This window comes from Triturus cristatus, chromosome 3_1, assembly GCF_964204655.1.
Source record: "Triturus cristatus chromosome 3_1, aTriCri1.1, whole genome shotgun sequence".
In the NCBI taxonomy this organism is placed as follows: domain Eukaryota; kingdom Metazoa; phylum Chordata; class Amphibia; order Caudata; family Salamandridae; genus Triturus; species Triturus cristatus.
In genome coordinates, this window is record NC_140583.1 from 213,191,947 (window position 1) to 213,216,861 (window position 24,915).

The window sequence follows — 24,915 nt, forward strand, 5'->3', positions numbered from 1 at the left end:
CCACCCTTTAACAGTGCCCCTTAAAAGTCTCCATAACCACACTCTCGCTCAGATGAATTTAACTTGATTTACAGCACCAATGATTCCAGTGTATGGTCTCCGAGCACTTCACATCACACTCATTACACAGAGACAATGAAAAATTTCCTAGCTAACGTAACAGAAAGTTTCAATTCTATTAAGGACTCGGAGGCGAGGATTATGCTATCACTTTCTATGCTTTATTGCACAGCAGCCATTTCAAAACTTAAACTTGGACCACATTTCCCAAACACCCTTGGGAAAAAATGGTTGAAAATAAAGCAAAGAAGGGACCAACATTATGGCCAGTCACAGTCCAGGGACCCTCTCCTAGTCCGTCCTTGCTGCCCTGCTCATCCTCTTTCTTTGCGACGAAGCACGGTCATCCAGTTCAGATGTCCTGAATTCTGGAATCTGTTGCTGGAAAAACCAAAGAACACATGAGGACCTCTAAGCCCAGAGAGGTGAAGCAAGTCAGCTACCAGAGGATACAGTGCAACAACTGTAAATTTGCAGAACATGCCAAACAAAGGGAAGAGGTGTGGCGCAGCAGCCAGGGCGAATGACTCCGGAATCTGGGGATCACGGCTCTATCCCCAGCAACGGCGGCAGATTAGCCCAGCACCATGTGACTCTTACGGGTGATTGTTCGCGCTTTACAAATGTGGATTATTATCATAAACTATCATAATCCTGAACAGGTTTAAGCATCAACGTCTGAATACTGCATTAGGGCAAAGCAAAACAATACTGTAGATGAAATCAATATCAAACGAAAAGCACATACTTACTCCCAATGGGGGGAATCTCTCGGAGATCTGTGGTGGGATAATCCTCTCCTCCGAGTCCTTTAATAGAATTGAAACTTTCCGTTACGTTAGCTAGGAAATTTTTCTGGACCGGAGGCTTCGGATTATGCTGCTTCAAATCTTACTTACCACCAAATGGGCCATATCAATGACCGGCTCAAAATAGAATCTTTTAAAAGTTGAATCTGAGGACCAGTCTGCTGCATTCATATTATCCTCTAAACGGGCTCCCAGTGAAAAGGCTTTCGAGGCTGGAGCGCCTCTTGCTAAGTGAGCCCCAAATTGTCGTAGGCTAATGCCTGCCTCCTGCATAACCCAACGGGTGGGTGATAGTGGGTGATGAAACTGCCTTGTGTGGCTTTTTAAGCACAATTAAGAGCTGTTGCTCTCCTGTATGGCGGAGTTCCTCAGACATCTCCTCATACGCCTTCAGACAACGCACAACACAAAGTTTAGGAGAGTCTGGGAACGCTGGATACTCAATAGTTTGCAGACAGTTCCTTGCGGTAAAGATGTTCGCCATGAAAGAAACAGATTAAGCACTCTGTTGACATCCCAGAGCTCCGAGTACCTGGGTTCCGGTGGAAGCGATAAACGGAGACCTCTCGAGTCTGCAAACAAAGGGATGCTCTCCCACTGGTTTGCCATCCAGTGGGGAATACCCCGCTGAAATTGACTAACGGAAGGTGTTGACCGACCGGAAAACAAGACCCTGCTGAGCTAGGTGTTCCAAAAATTCAAAACATGGACCACGTCGGTGCCCACGGGATCACAACCCCGTCACACACACCAATGACACCATCTTGTCCAGGCTGAACGAAAACACTTGACATTACTATCTGACCAGGCCCTGGACAAGAGGCTCTCAGCGAACTGTGAAAGGCCCGGGAGCGACCAACGTCCCCTGTAATCCTCCACACCATGAGGTGGAGAGAGCCTTCGAGAACCATCTGATGAGGAACCCCGTCCGGATTGAGGAGAAGCTCTGGAAAGCGGAGAAGTGGGATTGGAGAATCCCAAGAAAGTTCCAGAAGAACCGGAAACCACACTTGAGACCTCCAAATGGGCGTGATGAGAACCATGCTGGCTTGTTGTCGCCGGGTCTGGGCAGACAGCCTTGTGATCATGGCGAAAGGAGGGAATGCATACGGTTCCTCCTGCGTCCAATCTTGAAGGACCACATCCGTGGCTGCCGCGAGGGGGTCCGGCCTCCAGCTGAAGAAACGAGGAAGCTGGTGATCCAACCTCGAAGCAAAAAGATCCACAGAAAAAGGACCCCAAAGTTCTGCACCCGAGAAAAAACGTCGGGATGCAACTTCCACAGACTGGAATCTCTGAAATGGCGTGACTGCCAGTCCGCCATCAGATTCTCCCAACCTGGGAGATACTCCACCGTCAATGTGATCCGATTGTCGGGGCAAAACTGCCAGAGATTCACGGCCAGGCCCGAAAGCACCTTTGAACAAGTACCTCCTAGGTGGTTTATATACCTGACCGCCGATACATTGTCCATATTTAAAAGGACGTAAGACTGGACCCTTTCCCTGGTCCAACAACGCATGGCGAAAGAGCCTGTCAAAAGCTCCAGGCAGTTGATATGAAGCTCTTGTGGTGACCACGAACCGCCTGTGGAGAAGTCTCCGCACCTGGCGCCCCAGCCCGACCTACTCGCATCTGACTCTATGATCCGGTCTGGGGCAGATCCAAAGATCGCTCTCCCGTTCCATGCTTCCATGTGGGAGAGCCACCAACGAACTCTTCCACAGCTTCCCCCGAAAGGGAGACTGGATGGGAGTAAGGGAGCTCTTTTCGTAAGTGCTTGGCTTTGAGCCGCTGCAAGGCCCGATAGTGAAGGGGCCCGAGAAGATAGCCTGGATTGAGGCTGACAACAACCCTACGATGCGTGCTATCTGCTGCAGGGGAACCGTGCCCTTGACCAAAGTCTGCCTGAGCTCATGGCGAATTTTTGCCACCTCCCGCGAGAGAAGACTGAGAGGTGCCGTCGTGGAGTCGACCACGAAACCTAAAAAAGTGACGCGCTGAGCTGGTACTAAGAGGGACTTTTTTGCGTTTATGACAAAGCCTAAGCTCTCTAACAGACTTACGGCCTGCTGTAGCTGGTCCCGAAGCGTTCCCGGATCTTGGGCCAGCAAGAGCATATCGTCCAAGTAAACGATGAAGTGGGTGCCTCTCGCCCGGAGGTACACCACCACCAGTTTGAGAACCTTGGTGAAGCACCAGGGGGTGGAGGCGAGCCCGATAGGAAGGGTGGTGAAGAGGTACGCTTGACCGTGCCAGAGGAATTGCAGAAACTTCCTGTGAGGAGGGAAAATAGGGATGGCTAAGTAAGCATCTTTTAAATCCAACCGGGCCATCCAAACCGCCGGCCTGAGCACATCCCAGAGGAGGTGAATACCTGCCATCTTGAAATGGCGGTAAACCAGCCATTCGTTGAAATTGCGCAGGTTGAGATCCGGACGTTGCCCCCGTCCGTCTTGTCCACCACGAACATGTTGCTGAGGAACCCGAGAGGATCTAAGACTGTGCTGCAAATAGCACCTTGTCTAAGAGAGCTTAGATTTTCACGTCTATCAGGACCTCTTCTGGCTGGGAAAACCGAATGGGGTTGGGCTGGAAGGTCTGTCTGGGTTCGCCGCGGAAATCTATCTGAAACCCCTGCACAGTCTGCAGGACCCAAGCGTCGGATGTGAGTGACCTCCACACACTCAGAAAGCGGGCCAAGCGACCCCCCCACTCTCACCACGGAAAGGGAAGAAACACTTACCGGTAATAGTGGCGTTGATTCCGCTGCGGAAACCTCTGCCCCTGGAATGTCTGCCACGGGATGGGTAAAAGTTAGGAGTACCGTGCCTGCGTTTGGTACTGCCTTTTTCTGGAGCCTTGTCCCCTGGAATAGTTGGAGTTGGGGACCTTGGCGGTCGAGCGGCCCCTTCCTCGGCCGGCCCCATGGAAAACCCTTGAGGAAAAGACCTTGATAGATTGGGCCTTATCTAAGGAGGTGAAAATATTAATGAACTTTCCTAATTCTTTTATGAACGGTTCTCCAAACAAACCTCCCTGAGCAACCGCCCCAGCCTCCAAATCCGCCAAGTCTCCCAACTTTGTGTCCACTTTAATCAGAAATGACCTCCAGCGTTCTGTGGAGAGCGTACAATTTGCGTTTCCTAAGAATACTATTGCTCTCTGCGCCCACCCAGAGAGGTCCTCGGGATAAATCAGGGCTCCTGAATTCTTGGCATCCTCAGCCATTTCTAATATCATAGTCATGGGTCCTAGGGCGTCCAGGAGTTTATCCTGGCACACCCTCCAGGAACGGTCTAGCCCCTTCTTGGGATCCTTGATGAATTTAGCGAGAAAAGTCGCCATTCTCGGGTCGAGCTCAGGTGTTTGCGCGACTTTACCATCAAGGGAAGGGCAAGGGCATTCGGACCGCAGGCGACTGCAAGCCTCCTTGCCCATTGGCGTGCGGATCCTACTGGCCACACAACCGGCCACCTTAACAGACTGTGGATGCATCAAGAGTTCTAGGTCTAACATATCCGAACCCCCCGAAGGAGCCTGAGGATCCGAGTTGAGCGGTGATGTGGCGGGACGCCACGGCCTGGAAGGACCTGGCTCGTCATCTGTATCCCCATCGTCCTCATCGCCCGTGTCCTGAGCTCCTGTGTCCTGAGCGGGGCTGGGTGGATCAGTGGGCGCTGCAGGGGGAGAATGGATTACAGGAGGAGGCTGCAGAGCGTTGTGGGCAATGAAGTCTTCACGCAGTCGCTCAAAGGCATCCTGATCAACAGCGTCCACCTTGGGACGTTTTGCGGGTACCGGGTCGCTATTAGGGACCGCTTGCTGGGTAGAGGGCGCAGGTGGGGTCCACCGAGCACAGAACTGCTCTAGTTCTGTAGTAGGGGATCTCTGTGTATAGTCATAATCTATGAATAGTCCCGCCCATGTGCGGGGACTCCGGAGCAATCAAAATATCTCTTAAGCTGTCCTGCATTTGCAAACCTGCAAAGACACTTAAGAGACAGACAAAATAATACAGCCTAATAACAATATGGCTTCACTGGCCAGCACTTCATCTGAAGTGAACACAAAAGCCAAAATAAAGTTTAAATGTCATTTTTATTCACATCTGACATGTTCCTTTATTGTATCACATTCCCTTCACCAAAATCCCTTTAAACAATAGAGAGGAAGGGGTGGACAGACAAGCCCTATAGGCTGTCATTATGTGTCTGCTAAAAGGATACCGTGCCTTTAAGGAACTCTCCAGAGACCCCCGGTATCCCAGGATGCACAGCCAAAGCAAGTTACTTTCAGTTCTTTTTTCCGGCTCCTGCTAGCAGGACCCTGGAGCTTGAGCTCTACCCTTTTGGGTGGATATTTGGATAAAAATTGTTTTTTTTGATAAAGAAGTTTGTTCATTCGACGTCTAGAGCCTTTCTCTGCTGCATTCTGCAATTTGGTGCAGTTTGACCCACTCTTAGCATGGCTTTATTTGATAAATGCCCTGAGTGTGGGAGGAAAATGGCCAAGACAGACCCACATGATGTCTGTATTCTCTGCCTCTCATCTTCACATGTCCCTGCTACGTGTGACATCTGCAAGACCTTCTCCAAGAGGACCCTGAGAGACAGAGAGAAGATTCGCCTTCAGGGACAGGAGAAGCAGAGAACAGGTGGGACTTCGGGGCATGGAGGATCTCATTCCCCTTCCTCTGCCCATACTTCAGCCACTGGAGGGACCTCCGGGCAGAAAAAGGAGCAGAAACGACACCTACCGGCTGGTAGATCGCGTTCGACGTCGAAGGCGACGACGTCGACGGCGAGAGGTAAAGCACCGGAGTGTTTGCCGTCGATCCAGGGCTCTGGATCTCGGCGTTCTCGACGTTAGACATCGAGAGAGGGGCCGGCGAGACCTAGGACTGGGTCGCCGTCGAGGATTTCGACGTCGACACACCATCGACGTCGTGCAGAGCCCCACAGACAGCGCAGCTCGCCGTCGAGGCGCAATCGCTCGTCTCCTTCGCCGTCAGCTCTTGGATCGACGCCGACGACATCGACGCCGAGACACTGGCGGCTGCCGTCGAGGCGCAGGGGATCGCCGTCGAGGCACAGATCGCCGTCGAGGCACAGATCGCCGTCGAGGCACAGATCGCCGTCGAGGCACAGATCGCCGTCGAGGCGCAGATCGCCGTCGAGGCGCAGATCGCCGTCGAGGCACAGGAGATCGCCGTCGAGGGGCCACCGTTCGACGTCGAGGGGACGCCGTTTACGGACAACGGCGAGGAGAAGCCGTACGAGGTCGACGCTCAGTTCGACGTCGAGGACATCGGGTAACACTTCTTCGGTGATTACCATATCCAGTCGTGGATATAGGAGAAGAAGGCGCTCCCCCTCGTTTACTTCAGCACGGGATAGGCCCGCCAAGAAGAGAAGGGTGGACGGGAGTCCGGACAGGGCTAGTCCGGGTTCTCCTGCAAGGAGTGATGGGACTCCGCAGCCTCTCCCTCAGCCGCTGCCTCAGAAGCCTCCTACGCCTCCTCCGCCGCCTCCTCCTCCTCCTCCTCCTCCTCCTCCTCCTCCTAAGCTACCTACACCGCCTCCGCCAACGCCGGTGCCTCAGCTCCCGCCGTCTCCTCGGCTACCGGTGATTCCTAAGGCTCCGCGCAGACTGAGATCACGCTCCCGATCTCGCCGGAGGTTACGGAGCAGACACAGATCGTCCACTCACACCAGGCATGGACGACGGAGATATAGATCTCGTTCCAGAGGCACGAGGTATACGGACTCTTCGGGCAATGGACGGCTTTCCCCCTCGTTGTCGGAAACGCCGCCTACTAGAATATCGCCGGTGGATGATATTGCCACGTTCCAGGATGTGCTGATCCGGGGGGCGGCGAAATTGGGAATCTCAGTAGCAGTACCGGTTTCCACTACCTCTGTGATCTTTGAGACTTTGCACAAGGCTCACCTGTCATGCCCCCTCCTGCCTTTGGTTCCGGGTTTGGAGGACCCAGCCATGGAGGTCTTCTTGACACCAGCCGTGGTGAAGTCTGCTCCCTCACGGTTGCAGAAAAAGTACAGGGCCCCTGATTCGGACCCGGTGTTCCTCAGGGTGGACCCTCCCCTGGACTCGGTCATTGTGGTTGCGGCTCGGAAACAACACTCCACGACGCCCTCTTCCACGGCTCCTCCCGATAAGGAGAGTCGCAAGATGGACTCCTTGGGGAGGAGAATGTGCTCTACGTCGGCCACGACTATGAAGGCTGCTAGCGCCTCCACTCTGCTGGGTCGCTATGACCGATCGCTTTGGGACTCCCTGCAACAGTTTGCTGCCTCCCTGCCTAGGGATAAATGGGAGGACTTCCAGGAGGTGTTGAATGAGGGCATGATGGTCTCCAACCAGATCATCAGTGCAGCGGGGGATGTATCGTTGATGGCGGCCCATGGGTACTGTCATGGAGTACACATGAGGAGACATTCCTGGCTGAGACTTACCTCTCTAAAGCCTGAAGCGCAGCAAAAGATTGCTAACTTGCCTTTCTCTGGCACGACGTTGTTCGGGTCTCATGCGGATGACGAAATGGCTCGCATGAAGGCCGAAGCAGAAACCCTGAAGGCTGTGGGGTTGGAAAAACCCAAGGAACAGAAGAGGTCATTCCGTTCCTATGGCAGGCGTTATTCTAAGCAACGCGGCCAGGGGCGTCAGTCTGGTCAACAACAACACCAGCACCAGCACCAGCAACAACAGCAGTTCCCGAGGCAGTCCTTTCAAAAGCGCCAGAGGGGCAGAGGCCAGCATCAATCCTTGTCGGGGAACAAGTGCCCGGCCGGGTCGAAGCCCTGAAAGGTCGCTTCCCCCTCATCCGTTACCCGCTCCGGTGGGGGGAAGTATTCAATACTACCTGGCAGAGTGGAGAACAATAACTCAGGACAAGTGGGTGCTGAATATTGTTTGCAATGGGTACAGTCTTCGTTTCACCAGCCCGCCTCCACAGATTCCACCAGTGCGCTCTCCCTGCATGGTACGAGAGCTCCGGCGGGAGGCGGACATTCTGTTAAAGAAGAAGGCGATAGAGGCTGTTCCTTTGGGGCAAAAAGGAAAAGGTCTTTACTCAAGGTTCTTTCTCGTCAGAAAAAAGGACAAGAACGAGTTCAGGCCTATTCTGGATCTGCGTCAAGCAAACAAGTGGATCCGCAGAGAGAAGGTCCGTATGTTGTCCCTGCATCAGATTTACCCTCAGTTGCATCGAGGAGACTGGCTGTGCGCCATAGATCTGCAGGACGCTTACTTTCACGTGCCGATCGCACAAAAGCATTGCAAGTTCCTGAGGTTTCTGGTAGGCAACAACCATTACCAGTATACAATGCTCCCGTTTGGTCTGAAGTCTGCACCAAGGACGTTCTCCAAGTGCATGGCAGTGGTGGCAGCACACTTGCGGAAGAACAAAGTGTTTGTGTATCCATACCTGGACGATTGGCTGATCAAAGCTTCCACGTACCAGGAAGCCCAGTGTCATTTCAACAGGACAGCTGCCTTGCTTCATCGCCTGGGGCTGCACATCAACATGTCGAAGTCCATGCCGATCCCTGTGCAGTGTCTCCAGTACTTGGGGGCCTCAGTCAATACTTTGAACGCAAGCGTGTGTCCTTCGGAGGAGAGACGCTTATCGATCCGTGGGAAGGCCCTGCATCTCCTCTCAGCCCACTATCCTACAGTGAGGACGGTGTCCTCTTTACTGGGGTCGATGGCTTCATGCATCGTTCTCACCCCCAATGCACGTCTGCATATGAGGCCTCTGCAGGAATGTCTGGAGGATCAATGGGACCAGAGGAGGGGGCGTTGGGAGGACAAGATTCTTCTATCCCAACACGCTCTACAGTCTCTGAAATGGTGGTGCTCCTCAGAGAATGTCTGCAAGGGGACTCCCTTTCACAAGGATATTCCGGTCCAGACCATAGTGACGGATGCGTCTCTCCAAGGTTGGGGAGCGCATTCGGGCCCTCTTCAGATTCAGGGGATATGGTCGCAGACGGAGATGACTTACCACATCAACTTTTTGGAACTCAGAGCGGTACACTTGGCCCTGAAGGCGTTCCATCCTTCCTTCAAGACGAACTCCCTGCTAGTTCAGACGGACAATACCGCTACCATGTATTACCTCAACAAGCAGGGGGGCTCCCGTTCACGCACGTTGTCTCGGGAGGCACAGACTATCTGGAATTGGCTGGTGGCCAGGAACCTGACGATCACGGCAACCCATCTGCCGGGAGTGCAGAACGCCCAAGCCGATGCACTCAGCAGGCTCGTTCAAGAAAATCACGACTGGGTGCTAAACGACAACGTGCTACGAGACGTCTTCGCAGAGTGGGGCACTCCGGATATCGATCTGTTCGCTACGGCAGAAAACAGCAAATGCCGCGACTTCGCGTCCAGGTACTACCAACCAGGGACGCTGGGGAATGCACTATGGATCAACTGGTCGAACAGCTTTCTCTACGCCTTTCCACCCATTCCCCTGATTCCGGCGGTGCTGATCAAGCTGTCGCAATCCAGAGCCAGGATGATCCTGATTGCTCCGGAGTGGCCGAGGCAATGGTGGTTCACCGATCTTCTTCACCGGTCTGTTCTCCCACACCGGCGCCTGCCGTGTCGGCCGGACCTTCTCACGAAATTCGGAGGACAGATGGTTCACCCCAATCTCTCGTCCTTGAGTTTGGCAGCATGGCTCCTGAACTAGTACAGTATGGACACTTGAACCTACCTCAGGACTGTATGGAGATCTTGAAAGAGGCGAAGAGGCCGTCCACGAGGACTTCTTACGCCTATAAGTGGAAGAGATTCTGCTTATGGTGCACGGCAAAGGACATTGACCCTACATCTTGTAAAGAGGATGTTATTCTGCCTTATCTGCTGCAGTTAGCGAATCTGGGCTTAATTTTCAGTCTATTAAAGTTCATCTCGCAGCCTTGACTTCGTATAGAAAGGGCCCTTCCCAAACCTCATTTTTTCAAATCCCTGTGATTAAAGATTTTTTGTAGGGTTTGCGTAAGGTGTTTCCCCCTGTTAGACGACCTTCTCCGCCATGGGAATTGAACGTGGTGTTGTCCAGATTAATGAGGGAGCCTTTTGAGCCTATTCATAAGGCTTCTTTGCAGCATTTGTCCTGGAAGGCTGCCTTCCTTGTGGCCATTACATCGGCCAGGAGGGTAAGTGAGATTCAGGCTCTGTGTTGTCAAGAGCCGTATACTGTATTCCATGCTTCTAAAGTAGTGATGCGTACTCATCCTAAATTTTTGCCTAAAGTGATATCTGATTTTCATGTAAATCAAATGATAACTTTGCCTACATTTTTTCAGCATCCCTCCTCTCCGGCGGAGAGGTCTCTGCATTCACTAGATGTGCGTAGGGTGTTGAAATTCTATCTAGATAAGACAAAAGACATCCGCAGGTCGGATCAACTGTTTGTAAATTATGGTTCAGTAAGAACTGGTCTAGCTACCTCAAAACAGTCAATATGCAGATGGATTGTGTCCTGTATTCAGCTTTATCAGAAAGCTAATAAGACGTTAGGGGGTAAGCCTACAGCGCATTCGACTAGGGGCAAAGCAGCTACTACGGCTTTGCTTAGGAATGTTCCAATTGCTGACATTTGTAAGGCTGCCACCTGGAAGTCGGTCCATACGTTTACAAAGCATTACTGCCTGGACTCTGATGCTAGGGCAGATGCGCAGGTTGGACAGGCTTCGCTGAGGAATTTGTTTGCACAGTAATTTGTTGGTGTTTTGTTTGTTACTCCACCGCTGTTTGTTGGTTGGGATGGGCTTGCCATTCTATTCATAGATTATGACTATACACAGAGATCCCCTACTACAGAAGGAGTAGTTTCTTACCTGTAACTCCAGTTCTGTAGTAGGGGTATCTCTGTTATAGTCATAAACGACCCTCCCTCCTCCCCGGTGGAGTACACTGACAGTATCAGGCCTGTTGTTATACACCTTCAAAAAGAACTGAAAGTAACTTGCTTTGGCTGTGCATCCTGGGATACCGGGGGTCTCTGGAGAGTTCCTTAAAGGCACGGTATCCTTTTAGCAGACACATAATGACAGCCTATAGGGCTTGTCTGTCCACCCCTTCCTCTCTATTGTTTAAAGGGATTTTGGTGAAGGGAGTGTGATACAATAAAGGAACATGTCAGATGTGAATAAAAATGACATTTAAACTTTATTTTGGCTTTTCTGTTCACTTTAGATGAAGTGCTGGCCAGTGCAGCCATATTGTTATTAGGCTGTATTATTTTGTCTGTCTCTTAAGTGTCTTTGCAGGTTTGCAAATGCAGGACAGCTTAAGAGATATTTTGATTGCTCCGTGGTCCCCGCACATGGGCGGGACTATTCATAGATTATGACTATAACAGAGATACCCCTACTACAGAACTGGAGTTACAGGTAAGAAACTACTCCTTTCTTACAAAGGCGCTCCTCCATGGGGCCCATGACCTCTTCTACGGCGCGGTAAATAGAGGAATCCACCGCGTCGTAGAAATCGTCATCCCACGGTAATTGGTCAAGGGGCATCCTCCACCCAGTTATTGTCTCCCTCTTGGAACATGTTAAAATACCCAAATCAACCACTGAATAGAGTCAAGGAAAACCAGCAAAACAGTCTACTGACTGGGAATCAATCTGCCGGGGACCAGCGCAATTCACAGGGTAGAACCCTAATTTAAATGATGAGGGTCTGAAAGAGCCTCAGGGACACTGTAATGCTTGTGCAGGGAGAAAAAATACACAATATCAGCCCTGGGACGTGTCCCTCCAGGCCCCAATTCAGCCTGTAAAATTGTTTGCCCGATTGCTGAAAGTAATAATACACACAACGGGCGTCAAGGAAGGTTCACACACACACCGACTCGAAAATCGAGCGTTTTGCAGGCACGAGCTAAGCTCTATAGACCTTTGAAGAGGGCGTCAGTCTCCAGGGGACGTGCAGGCAGGCAACGGCGGGCTGAATGAAAGGAATGTAGTTAGAAATTCCGCGTGCACCGTTGCCAGCAAGAGGAGCCGCTGCGTTAGAATCACGCGACAGCACCCCTGGCGATCGGGGGAGTGAACCGCGCCTCACAAGCCCTTCGGGCAGCAGAGCCGCGTAAGCCCGAAGCCGGACCAGCGGGACCGTGATGAAAAGCAAAATGAGCCTGAGCTCAAACAAAAACTCCCACACGCCATGCTAAGAAAATCCTGAGGCGTAGGGACAGCGGGAGCATGTTGAAGCGCTCACTCGACCAGGCCGACTTCAAGCCTGAGGTAAATAGCAATAAGTATGACACAATGCGCATCAAACACAAAAGAGGCAGGAGCGGAATGCATTCCCGCGGCCACCTTACAAATTTATAAATTCGAGAAACAGTCAAGAGAAAACGGAAAACACTCATCTGTGATTGCTGAGTAGCAACGAAAGAGGATGAGCAGGGCAGCAAGGACTGACTAGGAGAGGGTCCCTGGACTGTGATTGGCCATAATGGACTGAGGGATATGTTGGTCCCTTCTTTGTTTTGTTTTCGACCATTTTTTCCCCAAGGGTGTTTGGGAAATGTGGTCTAAGTTTAAGTTTTAAAATGGCTGCTGTGCAATAAAGCATAGAAAGTGATAGCATAATCCGAAGCCTCTGGTCCCGACATAGAATTAGTCATGTGTGTAAATCTCTGTAAAGGAAATGTTACATAAGACAAAGGACTACAAGGTGTAAGAGTCACATGACCAGAAAATCCTCAGCACATGAAAAGGGTATCTGTTGCTAGCGACGTCCAGTAAATCAAACGTATATCCAATGCTCAAAATGTTACTTGACAGTTCCGTGATTCGCAATTTAGGGGATTCCGTCACGTCGCGGAATCCCCTAAACTGCGAATCACGGAACTGTCAAGTTGATTTCTATTCAAATGAACCCTTTTTGCAACATTAGGATAATCAGACTGGAGAAAAAACATGCAGCTCTTAAATGAGTTAATAGCTCACTGTTCTATGTTAGGAGTTTGACTTCTAAACTGCAAGTAACAAAAGGATCTCATTGACAATAGCAGTAACCTACTGACCCATTTACATTATGTGCACTATGTGATCTGGAGGTACAAGTTCTTTGCAACAGGCAAATTAGCCCTCTGTGCCACCTTTCCATGAGTCAAAACTTCCACTTTACAAAACTCCATCTCTCTCTAGGAGGAACATTAATCACTGGATTTATCATGACATTTTTATTGTTGTCCAAAACTCCTGGAGGCGAGGAATGAGGCAGCAAGTGCTTTTAGAAACATAATATACTTGCAAGCATGACACCCCACCCGAAGTCAGCGCCTGGTGTGATCGCACTGCTCTACAGCCACCTTGCTCAAGGGTCCTGTGACCTCCTTGACAGTCACAGTTGCGCTAGGGTGTGCTGCTTCAGAGGCCTGCCCGCAAGCCAGGAGGTGAACTTCAGTATGGATTGTGGTTGACAGGCCTTTAAGGTTAACCCACAATTGCCACCGCTAGGGTCCACATGCTGGTGCCAAGACACCAGGGCTTCTAAGGTCTAGTGGAGTCTTTTAAGGTCAAGCAAGGGAATGTTCTCCCTCAGGAGAGTGGTCTGGTGAACTGGTCATGAAGGCTGAACCTGGTTCCCTAGTTCCAAATTCGGGCAGCTCCGACCATAGTGCCACTGAACACCATATTGCCGCACTGAGAGAAACTTACACTGCCTTCAGCTACAAACCAGTTGTGCCCTGCTATAAACACCTGGATGCGACTCAATTCAAACTACGCATTAGACAAGAGTAATATGCTGCCTAAAAAAAGAAAAAGTAACATCATCCTGGAAAAAGCAAACACTCATAGGGAATGCAAGTTTAAGTAAAGTATGTGAAATGTAAGCAGAAACAACATGGTTACCTTAACGCTTTTACACTAATTATTCAGAAATCATTGAGTGCTTTTGCCAGAGGCAGAGCAGAAGTGGACACTTTCCTTTTCTTCTCTGGGCAAGAAGGAAGAGGAAGAGTCCTTTTCCTTCTCTACCCGCCCCGAAACTTATCTGTGGGCCTTGGCTATTTCTGCCATCCTGGGACGCATGTTTAAAATAAAAAAGCAGGTGAACGGAATCTATTTAATTAAATAAGTTGGGGCACTTCGTGCCCTGCCGATCCTGCTCACTTTGACCACTGCATGTGTGGTGCTTTTAGGAAGCAAGCAGACTACTTTGAGGGTTAATGATCGTCTGAGTGTGCATGAGGTGAATCAACATGATGGACAGTCACTACAAAAAATGTTTTGTCCTTGGAGTTGGAAAAGAAAGGGAATCCGATGGACATCGTTTGTTTGGCAGTGAGGGGAGAAAAGCCCGGTAGAGCTGCATTTTCATTCTATTGCTGAAAGATGTTTAATTCCCTTCTCTGTAAAGCATGCAGAGTATTCTAATGAAAGTTCTACTTTTTCCATTGCATACACTTGGAATTACCATCCCTTTCCCCTTCTCCGAAAGCCACATTTTTGACCCCTGAAATGATGTACCCTCAGCAGCAGCTACCGTGTGACAAGGCAGTACGACTGCAGCGCCCCATCTTTGGGGAGAAGGTGGTAGCTGAGGTAAGGGTTGGGTAACGACTGGACTCTCACAAAGTCCATTTTCCAAGATTTATTTTTTTCTTTTTGGGAGGTAAAGCAAGGTTAATTGACGGTAACACTAGTTAAAACGATGATTCAAAAAGTGTGGCAAAGCAGATTATTTCCAAAACAGAGTTTTGAAGTATATAAGCGATTATTGCTTTAAACTAAGATCATACAAACAGAATGTCTGAAAATATGGATTATAAGCTTGTTTTTAAAAACGACGCCTACCTCTGCCGGTTGCACTTAAACACTTGTGTGCCACTCTGATGACAATCAAGTCCTGGTATCAAGTGACAAGACCAATACTGTGCCTCCAATTCACGAAAAGTACACATGTCCAGAGGGCACGGCAGGGGCTGAGAAGTTGACTGTTTTGTCAACAATCTCTGTCCAGGATGACGCCGGGGCTTAGGAGGAAGTGGGCCCAGCAGGCTGTAAAACTATAGCATCCTGTGCAAGTGACTCAGGTAATGTGACTTCCCAGCTGGCGGGTGTGGGAAGGAAAAAAAAAAGTTACCACCCGCAAGTGTGTCCAATCTTCGAAGCATGTGTGTGCTTCTGGTTACCAAAAGGGTGGAGTGATTGTGGGAAAACAGCAGGCAAGACCCTCCTCATGGATCACCCCCGTGATGGCTGGTACCCCCAGAGTAGACTCACTGGAAGGCTGGTTGGGGCACAGCTAATTGATCTGTTAAACTCTGGCCTGCCTGCTCAGCCCTGTTCATGAATATTCTATCTCTAACACAAAGCATTTTAAATTTGAAAGGCGCAGTTGCATGCTCATATATGTTAGACAATTTTAGCATGCTGGTGCTGCCTCATTGGCAGTGTGCCTCAATTTCAGTATTGTCAAAGGGGCGCTAGAATGTGTGACTAATGCATTTTAATGCGGTGATGCGGACACTAGCATTAAAATGCGTTAGTCTAATGCCTTATGCGGCCCTACCCTAACCCAGCCCTGAAACTGCAAAAAATAAAATTATAATAACTAAGTTATTATTATTTTATTGTTCCTGCTCAAAAAGAGCATTTGTTAAAGCTTTCATGTTAATCGCAGCGCCCGCCATGAGCTGACATTAACATGAAAACTTTAACAAATGCACACAATCATCACCCCACAGCCCAACTCTATTAAGAACAGAAATGCAACAACATAGCTGCCAAGGTTTCAAATTGCTATGTGGGACGGTTTCAAACCTGCCTTTACACTACTAACGTGGATCTGTATGTGAGGAAATGCACTGCCTATTCACTTTTTTAAGCAAACGTTTGGAGTGATATTTGGCGCTGCACCCACACGCACGGTCTGGCTACTGGCACACATAACCTTTGTTGCAGCACACATAGACCTTACACTGCTGCACACAGAGCAAAAAAATTGGAGGGAACATTGCTCCTAACGGAACCTATTGGTCTACTTATTTATTATTAAGGTGAAAAAATATAACATTTCTTCCCCTTGACAACAAGCATTTTCCTTTGGATTGCAATGCTTTTTCCACAATTATAACTTGGTTCATGACCTTTCTGTAACTTTTCCTTTCAGTGTGAGTACAAGCACACCTTCCTCCCCGTGCTGAGCTCATGGGGCTCTACATAGTTAATAATACTGTAAGTTTTTTCATATTTTTCTTCACTTTCAGCCTGTAATTTAAACCTAGAAATTCATATACCATGGTTAACTATCACAGTCTCCTGCGCAACATCCAGGAAACTTCAATATAGAGTGTGTGATTCATTTTATCTGTTTTGTTTTTGTCTTGTTCGTTTTAAGGGCACCACAACACAGTCATCATCATTATTAGTCAAGAAGATTGGTCGTGCACGAGTGAAAAATATATCACTTTTTTCCACAAGTTAGTGATGTGTTTTATATAAATGGAAATGCATTTAATTGGTTACTGTTTAATGATGTCCTATCTTTGCAGGCCTTAATTCAAATAACATACCTATTAGGTATTGTATTTGCATGAAAATAGTATTTCATCAAAATTATATTGTTTCACCTTAATAATAAATAAGTAGACCAATTAGATTCCGTCAGGAGTGGTACATGGGATCATTTGCTCTGGTCCTGACGAAAAGCCTTAGGGATTAGGCTTGAAACATGTAGACCCGGAGACAATCACCCATCATAGTGTAAGTCTCCATTTCCCCTTTTTAACAGTACCAGCTGCAGGATTTAATCAAATTTAGACCTCACGTAGCCAGGTATTTTAAAAATAATATGCACTTGTTTTGACCCTCCCACTACTATCCCCTCATAGTCAACACCCTACAAAGTGCTCCAACGTCTCCGTCGGTCATGGCACGCTCCATCCCGCAGTGGGACAGGAAGAACCCGATGATGAAGCATGCCACCTTTGGTCACTTCGGTGGGTGAGGGTTATTTTAAGAAAACTCATTGTTTTCCTTAAATCATTAACTGTACCTCTGATAGGACTGTTACTCTAATTACAAGTGGACTTCTTTTGGTTATCTACGTAGCACACATTAAACCTGACCTCTCTTTTCCCCCCTTGATTGTTTTGTACTATAAAATATAGCAACTATTACTGACATTACTTCGAGTAGCATAGGCCTCAAGGTAATTTTCCGTCTTTTTAATTATGTTAATCAATTCCATGGAGTTTTGCAATTGTGGTGTTTGTGTTTTGGCATTCTGGATTACTGAATTCTGATAGAATGTTTTGGAGGTCTTATAAAGGGCAATCTGCTTCAGTTGTACATATGGAGTAGTTTTGCCTTATTGTGGTTATAATGGCTTGCTTGTAGGCTATGTTATAGTGGCATAGTGTGCTTTTATCTGTTTATTTTTTTAATTTTCTCCACTTGGTTTGTAGCACTTGTAGTTGTGTTTTGTTCTTTTGATGCAAAAAAAACAATTGATGGGCAGAATGCTGGACAATGCAAACATTCACCCCCAGTCACAAGGATCTAGGTTAAATCCATCATTCTTTTGCTCACCACACCACCACAGTTTGGACCCAACCATATGCAAATCAGTCTTGACCCTGTTCCTTGTGGGAACAGTCCAGCCCAAACTGCCAAGCCAGGTCCTAACTGGACTGGAAACAAGCATCCTGGGACCGGTTTTGGGTCATCACCCTTCATCAGCCAGGCTAGCTTGAATCCAGTGGTGTGGTGAGCACAGGACCCTTGTCTGGGCAACATATGCAAAAGAAACAATTGATGGACAGAATGCTGGACAATGCAAACATTCACCCCCAGTACAAGGATCTGGGTTAATTCCATCATTCTATTGCTCACCACCCCAGTTTGGACCCAGCCATATGCAAATCAGTCTTGACCCTGTTCCTTGTGGGAACAGTCCAGCCCGAACTGCCAAGCCAGGTCCCCTCTGGACCGGAAACAAGCATACTGGGACCGGTTTCAGGGCATCACCCTTCATCAGCCAGGCTAGCTTGAATCCAGTGGTGTATTGAGTACGGGACCCACGTCTGGGCATACCCTTCCCACTTAGGGCGACATATGCAAAAGAAGCAATTGATGGACGGCATGCTGGACAATGCAAACAATGGATTTAGGCCCAGATCTCTGTACTGGGGTGAATGTATGACATTGTCCATCAATTGTTCTTTTTGCATTTGTCACCCCGAGTGGGACGGGTATGCCCAGAGGTGGGTCCCGTGCTCTCCATGCCACTGGAATCAAGCTATCCTGGCTGATGAGGGCTGAAAGCTTGAAACCAGTCCTAGGATGCTTGTTTCCAGTCCAGGAAGGACCTGGCCTGGCAGTTCGGGCTGGACTGTTCTCATTGGGCGCCGGGTCAAGACTGATTTGCATATGGCTGGGTCCAAACTGGAATGGCATGGTGAGCAAAAAAAACGATGGATTGAGGCCCAGATCTCTGTACTGGGGTGAATGTATGACATTGTTCTGCGTTCTGTCCATCAATTGTTCTTTTTGCATTCATTCTTTTGATATGATTGATCCATTCATTGTTCTTTTTGGGGTCGATCCTGAATGTGGTCTTTATTGCTATCTGTTTGTCCAGTGCAATAGAGATCCGGTTGTAGGAGATGTGCATGTCTTTTGCTCACATGTTTATTGGGGTTCTTTCATGCTGGAAATTGAGTTCCTGGATGCCTAGTTTTTTTCCATGACCTCTGGCCTGCGCTGAAACATTCTTCTTTCCACTGATCGGCAGACAGTGGCTTTTGTACCAATGATTGATGCATTCTTTCATCGTTTGGCATAATTTACAGTGAGAAATCATTCAAGTTACCAACGGACGACAGATTTGTTCAGCCCCCACTGGGCATATCCAATACTGATTCAATATTTGTTTTTGTGTTTATCCACTGCAAATACTCTATTATTGGCCAGCTTTCCAACAAATCTACCGCAAGCGCGCTATAACTTCATTCCTGAGACATCACACCTGATCACGCTCCAAGAGACATAACACAACAACACAGATCTTCCGACAGTGTTTGGTTCTTACCCTAACTGTTCACTAAAGCCAATACCAGCCAGGACAATTTGTCCATGAAAGAGTTTATGCCAAAGTCTACTGCTGTCTCCTCTGTATATTTTCTGTCCTGATGATGACCCTTTTCTATATAATTGGTATTTGTGTCGCAATTTCGACAACGACTACAGTGGACTGTTTTTAAACTGATTTAGGATTTTGTTAGTCCCAATGGGAGTGTTGGTTTTACATCTATATTTCCTTATCATTCACATGTATATACTTGCCTTTTTGTATAGGACTTTCACACTATTCATTCACTTTGTCACTTTCACTGCACCTCTACACAAATAGGTGCACCTTGTTCGAAGATTATTTTTCTTTGAAATCAAGAAATTGAGTTCTTATTTTTATACAAGACTTTTCTACTGTTAATTACTGAATAAATTAGTTAATTGCAACATGAACTTTTCTGTTGAAGGTTTGTCTCACTATTGCCGTGGAAGTCAAAACCTACACTTTCCCATGGGGGCCACTTGTGTCTTTATTACTATTTTTTTCTGTTGTCTGAAAGAGTGTTTGTTGGTGGTGTTTTTTGGGGTGTAGAAGTGTTGTTGAAATGTGTGTTGATCTTGAAAGTGATGATGTGGTTGCTCTAGCTTATGGGGACAGTATCTTTAATTGTTGCTAGTTCTAAGGGTGCAGATATGACCTCTACATTGTGGCTAGTGGAGTTAGTTGGCCTGGAAACAATTTTCTGGAGGTTAAAGGCTTCCAGGTTGGTTGTGATAGGTGTGGTTGTAGTTAGAATATACTTGTCAAACCATATGCTGTGGTCTACTAGAATTTATAGGTTTGAGTTATCCAGATGGGTCTTGGTCACCCTATCTAGTAGGCCATCTGTAAAGTTGAAATTGCTGGGTGCTGGTCTGTATATTAAGAGCCTCAAATTTTGCCAGTGCAGTTTTGTGTTGATGAGAAAAGCAGGTGGCATTATTTTGTGGCCTGTGGGAGCAAAGTCTTCACTGAATCATGTCTTTGAAATAAAGGCAATGTCTGGTGTGGTTTCTGAGAATAGCTCAGAATGTTGAATCAGTTTATGTTCATAGCAGTGGCATTGAAGAATACTGTTGTTGCTTTCTGTTCTTTCTTGTTTATGTCAATGTTTTTTGAGGTAATTGTGTGAACTAGGGAGAACAGGGGCAAAGAGGATTTCGGTGTGGGTCAGTTAGGGGAGTTATCTTGTAGCTTGGAGAAGAGGTGGAAAAAGTCTATTTGAGCCGAGTGTTTGTGTGGGCTTTTAGTGGAGGGTAGCAGTGTTGTAACTGTTGTGTTGGGTAGTTTGAATGTGATGTGGAGAGCTCTGGGTGGCATTACAACGAAATAACTACATGTTGCTTTCCTCTGTCCAGAGCACATAGTTCCAGACGTTTTGTAGTGCATTCAGGTGCTGTGTGGCAAATCTATGCCATAAAGCAATGTTCATTTTGGGAAATTGTTTCTTTTTTTTTCTTTACTGTCCTTCCACAAACGTAGCACTGGTTCATTTTTTTTTCTAGTAGGATCATGAACTTCAATGATCACCTTACTGACAGGAGCCTGTACATCCCTTGATTCTGCTTTTGGGTTCTCTAGTAGTATTGGATGGTCTGATCGTGATTGAACTTGGTGGCACACTTTCAACTGTCTTAAAATGTTTCCGTTTGTAAATAATCTCCCGCATTGTGAAACGATGGACTGTTTTGTTTGCAAATGACTTTACAGGCCTTCACAAACAGATTAGTTGCAATAATGTTTCTCTTAGACTATCACACATGTTTTACCTAAGCATGAAGTGTTTTTTTTATCACAAATCTGAATGTTCAGGACCAATTGTTTTGGGGGAAACAGATTTTTATTCAGTTTCGGCATATGAAGTATTATCAATACAAAAAGACAAATGAGTTTCCATCATGTTGCAAACAGCGGTTATCAACAATCATATTTGTAGTCATACATTACTACTCACGGCTCCTCGCCATATGTGGTCGTCACCTCAAGGGCAACTGCGTTCATCGTTCCTGTCAGCGGTCGTAGGAGAGCTGCGTTCTATATCCCTGTGCCGGGGAATCAGCATCTCAGTTGTCCTTTCCAATCCCCACTCATAACTATCTCAACAACCAAGAGATTACTGAATGTTCAGGGCCAATCAGAGAACGTTTGATATTTTATACAGACGGAAGTAGGTCCTGATGACCAAGTAATCATGTGCATTTATTTATCAGCAGCTGGTTCGAATTACTTTCTTAATTTTTATGGAAGCAGTTATGATATTCTTACTATTACAGACAAGACTTCTAAATGTTGATTGTATTTTAAATGTTGATTACATTTGTATGTGTGATTTTCAACATGAGGTAAGCTTTATCTATTGTTTAAATTTAGCGGGGCTGAATAATCAGACTTATATGAATATATAAACCATAGAACCTTTAGAGTGTACTCTCTTCTTCCTATTTTTTGTATTTCATTGTGCAACCGTTTCACCTCGCTCTGCTGCATTCTTGCCACTACACCTGATAGGGTCACACCCCTAACCCTCATGCACACTACCAACCAATACGTCTGTGCATTCTCACATTTATACACTGCCTGTTAACTTAAGAAGTTTCCTACTTTGTAATGCGGCCTTTTGCTAAGCACACCCTTCCACACTCATTTTGAAGTACTATCTTCTCTTTACACAGTAGTAGCCACTTATCTGGTTCACTCACATATCACTGAACCTCCCACATAGAGGTCATAGCAGCCATAAACACATCGGTTATGCTTTTCATTAATAAGCCAATTGCACTCCGAGAGCATACCAGTGGTAGGGATGAGCCATAAAACAGATGTATTCTTTTAGTGCAGAAATAGTTTGAGGTATCAGTTGTCTGGAATTCCAGTAAACATGCAATGTTGATTTTAGCGCAGTTTGTGGAAAATGATTTGCATATATCTCCTTGATCTCAGAGACGGTCAGCACAGTTCATCATTTTATGCTTTCCTACTAAATAATGAGGTCATAGATGATCCAATATCAGGAGCTTTAAGACCAATATGAACTCTCCTAGGGGCAATACCTCCGATACAAACAGCTGAGTCACCTCCTTCGCCTGCATGTGGTAGCCGAGAGAGAAGCCCCAAACGAATCTCTCCTGGAGTACAAAATGTTGTGGGGCCCCCTTACCACTCATGTGGTGTCCCGTCTATACTTTACCCTATTACAAAATAACCTTCCGCCACTGAATTCCCCTAGGGAGAAATGGGAGGGAGAGCTGGGCAGGCTGGAGGATGGTGATTGGGGGGCGTCCTGCGGGTACCCCCGTGAAACGGCCATTTGGGCCACTTTTCAGCTGATACAACTTAAACTGTTCCACGGGGCCTAATATACCTGTTCAAGACTTTCCCGAATGGGGAAGACCGAATCGGACTGCTGCACGAGAGGTAGTCGACAGAGAGGAACCCTACTCCACACCTTATGAGAGTGGCCATTCCTCCGGAAATACTGGGGAGAATAGGGCAGCGGCTCTCAGAGATCCTAGACTGTACAATCGGATTGACCCCCCAGCTGATAGCCCTTGGCATATGGAGCTACTAGTCCCTAGTCAGATACCCCCTGCTCTTTTGTTCTTCAGCATATAATGGTAGCTAAACAGGACATCATTTCATTGTGGGGAAGTAGTGGTTGGTAGGCCAACATGGATTGTGGCATGTGCTACGAAAAAATGGCGTACAAAGCACGTGAATGTCGTAAGCAATTTTACAAGGTATGGGGACCCCATAGACAAGCTATGGATGACATGTCTTGAGGAAGGGAAGTGGTTAGGGATGCAGGGTGAGCCTGGATTGTATCTAAATTGCATTGATAATACTGTGTATTGTGACTCTCCGGAGTGTCTGTTTTTCTTTACCAATGAATTCTTCACAACTGAGTAAGCGACACTGCATCAAGCTAGGTTATAAAGCCAGTAGTTTATGCTGTACTTGTTGTGGTAGAGTGACTGCTTTCCACCCAGTTGTATGGAAATCAGAAAATCGCTGCACTAGGATAAACTGAAACACCGATTTGCCTTTCTTCCCTATGCCCCACTCCTCACAGTATTTGGGCTTTAGAGCACCATATTGAAAACAGAGTGGGGGCCCTTTCATATACCTTGAAAGGGGCCCCCGCTCAACTTTTGCTACGCCAGTGCTTCTCCTGTTAGCTATTCTGGGGTTAACAGTGTATCACTGGCCTTCACTGCCTCCCTATCTTGGGGATCTCTCGGGTCTGCCAGCATCGCGGAGCATGCTCGCGCATCCTGCTCAAGTTTTTCATCCGAACTAATTCAGCTGTCGCCCATTCATTCATGTTTCTCTCCCAGCCATAAATAGTCAGTGGGGTCGGACTAAACCATGAGATGGCTATCCTTCACTTTGCAAGCACCAAACCCAGGAGCACATATCTCCTGCTTAACTTTTTGTTTTTTGGAGTAAGTATTATATTTAATAGAACAGAGCGTATAGTTCTGGTAGTTGACCATCCAGTAGCTGTATGTATTAACTCCAATACTCCCTCCCAAAAAGGGCCCAAGCTCTTGCACCTCCAGTTCATATGCACGAAGCGTGCAGCCTCCTCCACGCACCTAGGACATGCATCTGACCGTTCCAGATAAATTTTACCTAATCTGTATGGTGTTAAATTTACTTGGTGCACTATATTATATTGAATTAATTTAAAGCATGCATTGAAGCTCACTTCCTGGACTCCCCTGTCCACTCTCGCCCACTCCTGCTCTGAGATTGGTTCCTCTGATCCCTCCTCCCATCTTGTCTCTACTGGGAGGACAGTGACCGGGCTATCATCCTGAAGGGCCCTATATATGTGGGAGATCAGACACCGCCCGCCCACCATTGATAGTAAAGTTGTTAAAACAGGGGGCGTGGCTTGGTGGGCCAAGATGGTGGCTGCACTTTGAGTAGGCTCCCGCCCGCCCGTAATTAATATTCTCTAAATTATCCTTACCCCTGTTGCAGAGGGGCCCCGCCAGCCAGCAACGACAGCGGAGGAGCAGCGGCGGCCATAGCGGCGCTCCGGAGAGTCCAGGTCCCCTGTGAGCCCGGGGACGGCCACGAGTCATTTGAGGCCTGGGCCGGCGCCAGGAGCGCCGGCCTCGCGTGAGAGGGGAGGCCGGGCCGGCCCTGCCCGTGATCGGCTGCTGTGGTGTGGCGCCCGGCGGCGCTGGGGCTCACGTGGTGATCCTGTGGGCTGACGGCTGAGCCAGAGTTTGAGCCCTGGCTGGTGACATCCGGAGGTGACAGCCTGGGGCGTTGTGACCCTGGGGGGGCCAGCGAGACGGCAGGACGTGCTGCGGGCCTCGGCCCCGAGGGAGGTGGCGCCGACGACTGGTTCTCCCCTCTCTTCGAGGGTGTTGAGCGTGGAGGACGAGGTTGCGACGCTGCGGAAGCAGGTAGCGGCCCTGGAGTCGACCCAGCGGGGCCTGGCGGGTAGGGTTGAGGATGCAGAAGGGCGGGCCCGCAGAAATAACCTGCGCTTCGTGGGTTTTCCAGAGGGCTGCGAAGGGAACAACATGGAGCGCTTCCTCTCTCGGTGGCTGGAGGGCTGGCTACCGGCTGAGTCGCTGTCCCGCTGCTTTGTGGTGGAGCGGGCGCACCGGGCCCTGGTCCAGAGGCCGCCGGTGGGGGCCCGCCCTCGGCCGATTATTGCTAATCTCTTGAACTACCATGACAGGGACGTTATCCTCCGCCAGGCCCGGGAATAGGAGCCTCTGCAGTTCGAAAACTCCTGTATACTTATATTCCCGGACTATACCCGCATGGTTCAGCAGCAGCGGCAGTCCTTTTTGGCGGCTAAGGCAAAGTTACGAGAACTTCACCTATCCTATGCCCTTCTCTATCCTGCTCGTCTACGGGTGGTCTATGAGTCCCGAACACTGTTTTTTGAATCACCGGAGGAGGTATT

The 24,915-nt window shown here is 48.2% G+C and overlaps 1 protein-coding gene across 3 annotated transcripts in view; it reads left to right on the top strand.

Moving 5' to 3' along the window:
- The window catches only part of SCAPER (S-phase cyclin A associated protein in the ER), a 3,109,515-nt gene that overhangs the window by 799,222 nt on the left and 2,285,378 nt on the right, over positions 1–24,915 (top strand). The window lies entirely within an intron of this gene.